Consider the following 11,249-nt stretch of genomic DNA (forward strand, 5'->3'; position numbering starts at 1 on the left):
ATATACATAATTTATTCTCCAATATTAAACTCCTCCTGAATTTTTATCCCCTAGAGTGATTTTATCAGGTTTTTATATTTAATACCTAAAGAATTTACACAAACGTACTACAATGTACTTCACCTTCAAAGAGGATAAAAATCATGTGATATTATGTCTCGTTGTTTTCATTTTGAAGAATTAAGGAACATTTTCAGAATGCATATAAATAATTTTATAATGTTAAGGGGGCTTTGTCAGGCAATACAACATTAATGTAGAATGAAGAGCATAATATTGCAATTAACAGAACCATTGAATAGATCATTTATACCTTACCACATACAGATACTTCTTAGAAATGAAAAGGGGAGTCAGGATATGTATAAATGATAGTAATGCTCATGCACCACACGTATAAAATTGAAAACAAAAAAAACATGCACGCCGGATGTTTGGAAACTGCATTATTAATACCATTCACTACGACAAATCATACAAACAATCTAACTACAGAACTACTCCTATTAAAATTGATAAACAAAATCTCCAAATGACACTTCCAATTTTTTTTACTAACAGAAAAAAATATAGAACACATAATTTGGAACTGTGAGAAACTGTGAGAAAGTTAGAACAATTAGGAAGAACATTGGGCTTTGAGCATTTGAAACAACACTTTAATCTCTCAACTTAACTCTCAATATCAAGAATAATCTAATCGGAATTTTAACAACAGATCAAAACCAAAAATGATTATAGTCAATTTCATATTACTTTTTCTAAATATAACAAACATCAAGGAAAAACACAGACATACATATCAGTAGATTAAAAACATACATAACAAAATGTACAAAATACATAAAACAGTCGCAAAAAAAATATAAATTGAAAGTTTTCATTCAAATTTCTCTTAATAACATAGAGTTACTTAAGATGAAATAATGCATACATGCAAATAACAGTTAAGACGATTTTGAGCATTTTTATTGGGTCTTGTGTTTACTTACACAGAATAAAGATGTGAATATATCTGTAGCTTTTACGTGTATATATATATATATATATATATATTGTTGGGATATCTAAATTTACCTCATTCTAAATATCATTAGCCATTGCATACTTATTTTTTTCTATGTGTCCTTGTTATATTTTTGTATGCCTTTTAACACTCTGCCATCTTTCCATATGTGGAAATATATGATGTTTTTCTTTAACATATTTCAATTCATTGCAACAAATTTTATTGACAAAGATTATAAAAGTCAACGAGATTGAATAACAGGTTAGTCCTTTATAAATTCTCTCCGACTGTAGATAAAGTAATAGATAAACATTTTGTAAATGACAGATATTTAATTTTGAAATTAAAACTATTCAGTACAACAATTAAAGGGAGATTACTCATCCGTATATCTTAATTACAACTGCTTTCACACGTCGCACACACATGATACACACATGATACAATTACAGCAATCACTTTAGTATTTTGAACATACAATAAAAACAAAAGCATAGAGCCATGGCTGATAACATCATATAGAGATTAAAACGTCTAGATTTATCAATAAACAGATGCGCGGTAAAGGTATGTGAGTTAATAGAGTTATGTTGAGTTATTGCAGGGTTTATAGAACTTGAATTATATTTATTATACCATTATTTATATGTGTTCGAGATTATCCAGCGAATTCCAGCAGTTACCAGCGAATACCAGCAATCTCTTCACGCGACTTTATTCCTATTTAAGCGGGCGATTCAAAACAGTCAGTCTGCGGCCGTCTGCGTCTGTTGTCAGTCATGTTTTGGTTAGGTGGGTGTCTAAGCGATGGACAGAGAGGTGTTTCCTCAGTTCCAAAGCTTGTCATGTATTTATTATTAGGTTAGGTATAGTCTTTATGTGTGGGGATTGGTTTATGTAATTTAATGTGGGATTTTCGGGAATTTGTTCTTGTTAGTTGGGACTGACGGGGCATGTTTATAATATTAGTGAGTTACTGATAGGATCTGCTGCTGAGGTTTTGATGTACTATAATGCTAGAAATTTATTATTACTCAGACAAATAGCAGAATTTACGGGATTATCTAAGAAATATTTTAGAATAATTATTATTATTAAATATTAAGGGAAATCGTTGTATTTTCACAAATTTCTGGAAGCTTTGAAGTTCTTGTGAACAAAGTTTAAGTACATGTAGTTTAATTAAGTAGGATTTATTCTGCTGGTGTTGAGTATAGTTCCATACACATATGGTTTAAGATGAGTGAGAGTTATTTATTAATTTATTTCTACAAGTACTAGTTGATGAGTGGTATTATACATTAGTTCAGTAGTTTGATTCCTGTGATAGATTATTTACCATACTAATGTTAGTGTCAAGTACCCAAGTTAATAGACAGCATTTATTTGCCAGTTAAGAATATTTATTGTTGTTATCAGTCAGTAAGTTTTACAGTTTTAGAGAGTGATTCGGGATATTAGTGAATACATAATTCATTAGAGTGAGAAAGGTAGTTAAGAATGTGAGTTAAGAAACAATGTCATGTAAGAGAGGATCAAATTATTGTCATCAATGGAATCTTTTATGTCTCATAAATAAATGCCTAATTTTGTACTGTAATTTGGTATCTTGGTTGTCTCTTAGAAGTTATAAGCTATTCGGGTGTTTAATTGGTGCAAACTGAGTCGTCAGTTTAGGGTAGTTAGGCAAGATTCTCCTACCCGTCCTATATACTATTGTGGCGGTAGCCACGCTACCACAGGTAGCTGACGTCAGGACACAGAGTCCTGACCACTTGATCGTCACACTATTCATTTGTGCAATTAACTGGTTATGTTATAAAGAAATCACATGTAGAATATTAGAAGATAAGGACTTTTGTACCTTTGTTGAAAGGACCTAATGTTTTTGTTGTTTCTTATTCCCATTATTACTCCGTTTATATGACCCTTCTGTCTTTTGATCGGTAAATAATACTCTTAACGTTTTTTTTTCAAGTATGTTGTCCGAAAGATGAAATATGAAGATGTTTCATTACATTCTAATACAAACGTTATATCTAAAATCTTGAAATGACCAAAACTCGAAAACGGCTTATCTTACAGTTTTATTATTATATTATATATAATATAGATATTTCATTTGTAGATTATCTTTCGGGTTGACTCCCCCACTATATTTCATTACAAAAATAGTCAAATAAAAAAAATCTCATCGGTCAAAGCTCACAAAAACAAAACAAAAACAAAAAAAATGAAAAATTCTTTCAAAGTATGATGTTATAGTGATGCTATGGATAGTTTTTCGGTAACATTTGCCGTTAACACAGTTCACCATTTGGATTAGTTTATTTGATATTTTAAATATGCCAATTATTCAAATGTTAAGCTTCTTCTCAAATTAACCGGTTAGATTCAGTACAAACTCAAAACATTGCAATGTCCAGCTCCTGGTTCTACACTAGGATCGGTCAACACTCACTGGCAGTGGACTGTAACTTAGTCCAGCTTCTGGTTCTACAATAGGATCGGTCCACACTCACTGGCAGTGGACTGTAACTTAGTCCAACTCCTGGTTCTACACTAGGATCGGTCCACACTCACTGGCAGTGGACTGTAACTTAGTCCAACTCCTGGTTCTACACTAGGATCGGTCCACACTCACTGGCAGGAGACTGTGACTTAGTCCAGCCTCTGGTTCTACACTAGGATCGGTCCACACCCACTGGCAGAAGACTGTAACTTAGTCCAACTCCTGGTTCTACACTAGGATCGGTCCACACTCACTGGCAGGAGACTGTAACTTAGTCCAGCCTCTGGTTCTACACTAGGATCGGTCCACACTCACTGGCAGAAGACTGTAACTTAGTCCAACTCCTGGTTCTACAATAGGATCGGTCAACACTCACTGGCAGAAGACTGTAACTTAGTCCAACTCCTGGTTCTACAATAGGATCGGTCAACACTCACTGGCAGTGGACTGTTACTTAGTCCAGCCTCTGGTTCTACACTAGGATCGGTCAACACTCACTGGCAGTGGACTGTAACTTAGTCCAACTTCTGGTTCTACACTAGGATCGGTCCACACTCACTGGCAGTGGACTGTAACTTAGTCCAGCTTCTGGTTCTACAATAGGATCGGTCAACACCCACTGGCAGTGGACTGTAACTTAGTCCAACTCCTGGTTCTACAATAGGATCGGTCAACACTCACTGGCAGAAGACTGTAACTTAGTCCAACTCCTGGTTCTACACTAGGATCGGTCCACACTCACTGGCAGTGGACTGTAACTTAGTCCAGCCTCTGGTTCTACACTAGGATCGGTCCACACTCACTGGCAGTGGACTGTAACTTAGTCCAACTTCTGGTTCTACACTAGGATCGGTCCACACTCACTGGCAGAAGACTGTAACTTAGTCCAACTCCTGGTTCTACACTAGGATCGGTCCACACTCACTGGCAGAAGACTGTAACTTAGTCCAACTCCTGGTTCTACAATAGGATCGGTCAACACTCACTGGCAGAAGACTGTAACTTAGTCCAACTCCTGGTTCTACAATAGGATCGGTCCACACTCACTGGCAGTGGACTGTAACTTAGTACAACTTCTGGTTCTACACTAGGATCGGTCCACACTCACTGGCAGAAGACTGTAACTTAGTCCAACTCCTGGTTCTACAATAGGATCGGTCCACACTCACTGGCAGTGGACTGTAACTTAGTCCAACTCCTGGTTCTACACTAGGATCGGTCCACACTCACTGGCAGTGGACTGTAACTTAGTCCAACTCCTGGTTCTACACTAGGATCGGTCCACACTCACTGGCAGTGGACTGTAACTTAGTCCAACTCCTGGTTCTACACTAGGATCGGTCCACACTCACTGGCAGTGGACTGTAACTTAGTCCAACTTCTGGTTCTACACTAGGATCGGTCCACACTCACTGGCAGAAGACTGTAACTTAGTCCAACTCCTGGTTCTACACTAGGATCGGTCCACACTCACTGGCAGAAGACTGTAACTTAGTCCAACTCCTGGTTCTACAATAGGATCGGTCCACACTCACTGGCAGAAGACTGTAACTTAGTCCAACTCCTGGTTCTACAATAGGATCGGTCCACACTCACTGGCAGTGGACTGTAACTTAGTACAACTTCTGGTTCTACACTAGGATCGGTCCACACTCACTGGCAGAAGACTGTAACTTAGTCCAACTCCTGGTTCTACAATAGGATCGGTCCACACTCACTGGCAGTGGACTGTAACTTAGTCCAACTCCTGGTTCTACACTAGGATCGGTCCACACTCACTGGCAGAAGACTGTAACTTAGTCCAGCCTCTGGTTCTACACTAGGATCGGTCCACACCCACTGGCAGTGGACTGTAACTTAGTCCAACTCCTGGTTCTACAATAGGATCGGTCCACACTCACTGGCAGAAGACTGTAACTTAGTCCAACTCCTGGTTCTACAATAGGATCGGTCCACACTCACTGGCAGTGGACTGTAACTTAGTCCAGCTTCTGGTTCTACACTAGGATCGGTCAACACCCACTGGCAGGAGACTGTAACTTAGTCCAGCTTCTGGTTCTACACTAGGATCGGTCCACACTCACTGGCAGGAGACTGTAACTTAGTCCAGCTTCTGGTTCTACACTAGGATCGGTCCACACTCACTGGCAGTGGACTGTAACTTAGTCCAACTCCTGGTTCTACACTAGGATCGGTCCACACTCACTGGCAGTGGACTGTAACTTAGTCCAACTCCTGGTTCTACACTAGGATCGGTCCACACCCACTGGCAGTGGACTGTAACTTAGTCCAACTCCTGGTTCTACACTAGGATCGGTCCACACTCACTGGCAGTGGACTGTAACTTAGTCCAACTTCTGGTTCTACAATAGGATCGGTCCACACTCACTGGCAGTGGACTGTTACTTAGTCCAACTCCTGGTTCTACAATAGGATCGGTCCACACCCACTGGCAGAAGACTGTAACTTAGTCCAACTTCTGGTTCTACACTAGGATCGGTCCACACTCACTGGCAGAAGACTGTAACTTAGTCCAACTTCTGGTTCTACACTAGGATCGGTCCACACCCACTGGCAGTGGACTGTAACTTAGTCCAACTCCTGGTTCTACACTAGGATCGGTCCACACTCACTGGCAGGAGACTGTAACTTAGTCCAACTCCTGGTTCTACAATAGGATCGGTCCACACTCACTGGCAGTGGACTGTAACTTAGTCCAGCTTCTGGTTCTACAATAGGATCGGTCCACACTCACTGGCAGTGGACTGTTACTTAGTCCAACTCCTGGTTCTACAATAGGATCGGTCCACACTCACTGGCAGTGGACTGTAACTTAGTCCAACTCCTGGTTCTACACTAGGATCGGTCCACACTCACTGGCAGTGGACTGTAACTTAGTCCAACTCCTGGTTCTACAATAGGATCGGTCCACACTCACTGGCAGAAGACTGTAACTTAGTCCAACTCCTGGTTCTACAATAGGATCGGTCAACACCCACTGGCAGAAGACTGTAACTTAGTCCAACTCCTGGTTCTACACTAGGATCGGTCCACACTCACTGGCAGGAGACTGTAACTTAGTCCAGCCTCTGGTTCTACACTAGGATCGGTCCACACTCACTGGCAGTGGACTGTAACTTAGTCCAGGTCCTGGTTCTACACTAGGATCGGTCCACACTCACTGGCAGAAGACTGTAACTTAGTCCAACTTCTGGTTCTACACTAGGATCGGTCCACACCCACTGGCAGTGGACTGTAACTTAGTCCAACTCCTGGTTCTACACTAGGATCGGTCCACACTCACTGGCAGTGGACTGTAACTTAGTCCAACTCCTGGTTCTACAATAGGATCGGTCCACACTCACTGGCAGTGGACTGTAACTTAGTCCAGCCTCTGGTTCTACACTAGGATCGGTCCACACTCACTGGCAGAAGACTGTAACTTAGTCCAACTCCTGGTTCTACACTAGGATCGGTCCACACTCACTGGCAGAAGACTGTAACTTAGTCCAACTTCTGGTTCTACACTAGGATCGGTCCACACCCACTGGCAGTGGACTGTAACTTAGTCCAACTCCTGGTTCTACACTAGGATCGGTCCACACTCACTGGCAGTGGACTGTAACTTAGTCCAACTCCTGGTTCTACAATAGGATCGGTCCACACTCACTGGCAGTGGACTGTAACTTAGTCCAACTCCTGGTTCTACAATAGGATCGGTCCACACTCACTGGCAGTGGACTGTAACTTGGTCCAGCTTCTGGTTCTACACTAGGATCGGTCCACACTCACTGGCAGGAGACTGTAACTTAGTCCAGCTTCTGGTTCTACACTAGGATCGGTCCACACTCACTGGCAGGAGACTGTAACTTAGTAAAACTCCTGGTTCTACAATAGGATCGGTCCACACTCACTGGCAGAAGACTGTAACTTAGTCCAACTCCTGGTTCTACAATAGGATCGGTCCACACTCACTGGCAGTGGACTGTAACTTAGTCCAACTTCTGGTTCTACACTAGGATCGGTCCACACCCACTGGCAGAAGACTGTAACTTAGTCCAACTCCTGGTTCTACACTAGGATCGGTCCACACCCACTGGCAGTGGACTGTAACTTAGTCCAACTTCTGGTTCTACACTAGGATCGGTCCACACTCACTGGCAGTTGACTGTAACTCATTCCAGGTCCTGGTGCTACTGTGGACGGAACCATTGCGTTGTGTTTGCTGTTATACAACATGTTATAAAGCTTTACAGTACAGTACAGTAGCGGTCGTGATAGTGTCGCTCATATGAATTCTTTCCCTTTTTCCCTTATCGTGTAGTCTCACCTGCTTATGAATGAAATAATACACGTGTAAATACATATTTTTTATAGCTAAGTCCAGCTCTTTAAAAATGACAAGGCGACGATGACGAGTGACAGATGTGAACAGAAAAAATACCTACGAACGCATATTGCAATGCAAAATTATTTCCTATTGCCAATTTTTGGATCAATAATATTAGTACGATCATCTCTGTTTATTTATCAATAAATTAGTGTAAAACGTGACGTACTTCCCAATGTATCTTTTCTTGGCGGACTGTCCGCGTGGCATTGTTTACCAATAAACACCAAGCCTAATTTTCATATCAACATTATTTATTTATTTCTATTATTTATTTCTTAAAATACTAAGACGACTGTACAATTACTTTGATAAATATTGGTATTTAATGTGAATGAAACAACTGGAATATGGGATTTTTTCCTCTGTTGTCACAGGGAAAGTGGGCCTGATCTCCATCATTCCAACAAATCCGAAACAATTCCTCTATCGGGGAAAACCTTACGACAAAAATTCACTGCGACATGGCACATTTTTCTGTCAGTAGGAGACATTCCTCCCAATTTTTTTTTTTTTTTTTTTCATATGTACATCAACGCGGACAAAATACCTACATAACCAAAGCCATGCTCTGTTACTGCTGCAGATAAACTGATCACTTTCGCGAGGAATTTCTCCATTCCATGTCATCTGCCATTGAATCAGTGACTGCAGTCAACAAGAACAAATTAAATACGTAGCAAATTACCGTCCCCAATACCTTACATAAAACACAGATATTAGGCGAGCAACGATAGCCGCACATTCTTTTGTTTGGCTTAATGATGTGAACATTGATGCGGACACATTGTTGACATGTATTTGTTGTGGAGAGGACTTCAATAAGTTGAAGTCACCTGTGCCCAAACGTCATAGTGAAGATAGTCGAAGCATAATTTAATATGTTTAAAACAAATAATCATTGCATAGTTCATTTATGGTGATTACTTTTGAGAAAGGTAGCATAAAACTCTTGATTGCAATAGTTTAACTATCATGTGATGTAATTTCAGTAGGCGTATCCCCTTTTCCCGCAACACCAGTACCGTGTAAATCCATGTAAACATGCTCGGGTTTGTCTTGGCGGTATTGAACTGGAATTGAAGTACAGTATCCCGAGTGTTCATCGGTGTCCACTGAACCTTGAGTATAGATTTCAGTAAACACAGGCGCATCCCCTTTTTTCGCAACACTAGTACCGTGCAAATCCATGTAAACATGTTCTGGTTTGTCTTGGCGGTATTGAACTGGAATTGAAGTACAGTATGTCGAGTGTTCATCTGTGTCAACTGGACCTTGAATACAGTATGTAGAGTGTCCATCTGTGTCCTTCCTGCTACGTTTGTAAGATCTAAATAGGACGATTCTACAAATAAAAAACAAAATCAATGTTTAGAAAGACATAGATCTATGTTATTGTGTCCATGCTTGAAACACTTGTTTAAGCAATGTGCACCCTTAGATTTTAACATTACCCCAAATCAGAGATGATAGAGGCGTGCAAGGCTGAGTAGGCTGGCTTATCTAATGACGTGAAGGTAAGGATAGAGGGTCATGATGCAATATCAGTATTAGACGTGAAGGTAGATATGGAGGGTCATAATGCAATATTACTTTTAGACGTGAAGGTAAGGATAGAGGGTCATAATGCAATAACACTATTAGACGTGAAGGTAAGGATGGAGGGTCATGATGCAATATCACGATTAGACGTGAAGGTAAGGATAGAGGGTCATAATGCAATATCACTTTTAGACGTGAAGGTAAGGATAGAGGATCATAATGCAATATCACTATTAGACGTGAAGGTAAGGATAGAGGGTCATAATGCAATATCACGATTAGACACAGGTGTACAGTTTCAACAGTCGCTAAGTCCTACTACTTCTCGTCATTTACATATCATGCCATTGACTTGCATGCTAAATATCGAGTGTCCTGATGGCATTACCATACTTTAAATTCATTGAGACTGATGTAGACATTACTGATTTACCGGGAAATGTTGTACAGTTTGCAATACCAATTGTTGTGACAGATAATCGGTACAACACAAGAGTACCAGTGCTTTTGGAAATCAACAATCTTTCATTGATTTTTGATGGTCGTAAACAGAGATATGGCGTTAGGTATTTACAGGAAGCAAAACTTTTTACGCTCTGGTGTCTTGCTTTCAGAAGTTTATCCCTGCGGTTGAAATATTTAGTAAAGCACAATTTCCAGCGGGGAATCGAAGAGGAGAAATCTGTGACCGTTGGTCCAAACAGTTAAGCCATAGTACTGTTAAGGCATATGTGGATAAGTATATGCCATACCATATATGCTATTCTGAAACCATATAAGGATTGTATCATATCTATAGATGTGGACTATCATTATAGATACATCAAGACTTTAAACATTCAGTTGTCTAACATGTCTTAGCATGGTGAAAGCACCCAGAGCCTTGTTGTGCGATATCAGCTCAGTTTACATTAAGAATAAAGGTAATCTGGTTTTGAGGATGTAATTAAGTATCGATTTGACGACATTCTTGACCAGATAGATATTGGAACCACCAAGTGAACATAGGCAGCGTACTGTTGGTTCTCTTGGATTATATGAATTCAATAGCATGCCGTTAGGGTTGTCAAATGCAGCAGCCACGTACCAATGGCTGATGGAAGAGTGCCTTGGTGACTTGCACCTGCTTAGCATATGTTGCCTGATTTACCTGGATGACCTAATCATCTACCAAGACACATATAAAGATAACTGCAGCGTCTAGAAAGATTTCTCTAACTTTCATATTAGAAAAAAAATTATCTCCTGCACACAAACTCAAATTCCTCGTACTGAAGTTGGCAATAATGGAAAAGTTAAGATAGCATTGCGGACAAAAGTTTAAGGTTTAAACAAACAATAACCCCCTCACCTATATCCTGACCACAGCAAAACTTGGTTTTCAGCGTTGGCTGCCTTCGACTGTGAAATTTTGTATCGGCCTTTGAAATCCAACATTGATACAGATATGTTGTCAGACTCCCAGATGCTGCGGCAGATGACAAAGTCGATATCCCACTATGCTATGTTCCTGTTGAAGCTATCCACGCCGATGCTGGTCCAGGAGAAAGCCAGCTAGAGGAGCTTAGCGTGATGATTCTGTACCTGCGACCGTTGGTTACCATTCGTAGTCAGTCAAGGCGCTGTCAGCTACCAATGGCCAGGGAATACACGCAGGTTTTCAAAGTGTTCGGGAGTTCAACGATGCGACGTGGAGTCCTTTTCAGAAAGAGAACCTCACAGGATAAGCCAAGATTCCAGCTGGTTTTGCCATCGACCTACGCTGATAAGAGCTTTGAGGGGACTGGACGGTAAAG

Source organism: Pecten maximus, chromosome 6 (genome assembly GCF_902652985.1).
Source record: "Pecten maximus chromosome 6, xPecMax1.1, whole genome shotgun sequence".
In the NCBI taxonomy this organism is placed as follows: Eukaryota; Metazoa; Mollusca; class Bivalvia; order Pectinida; family Pectinidae; genus Pecten; species Pecten maximus.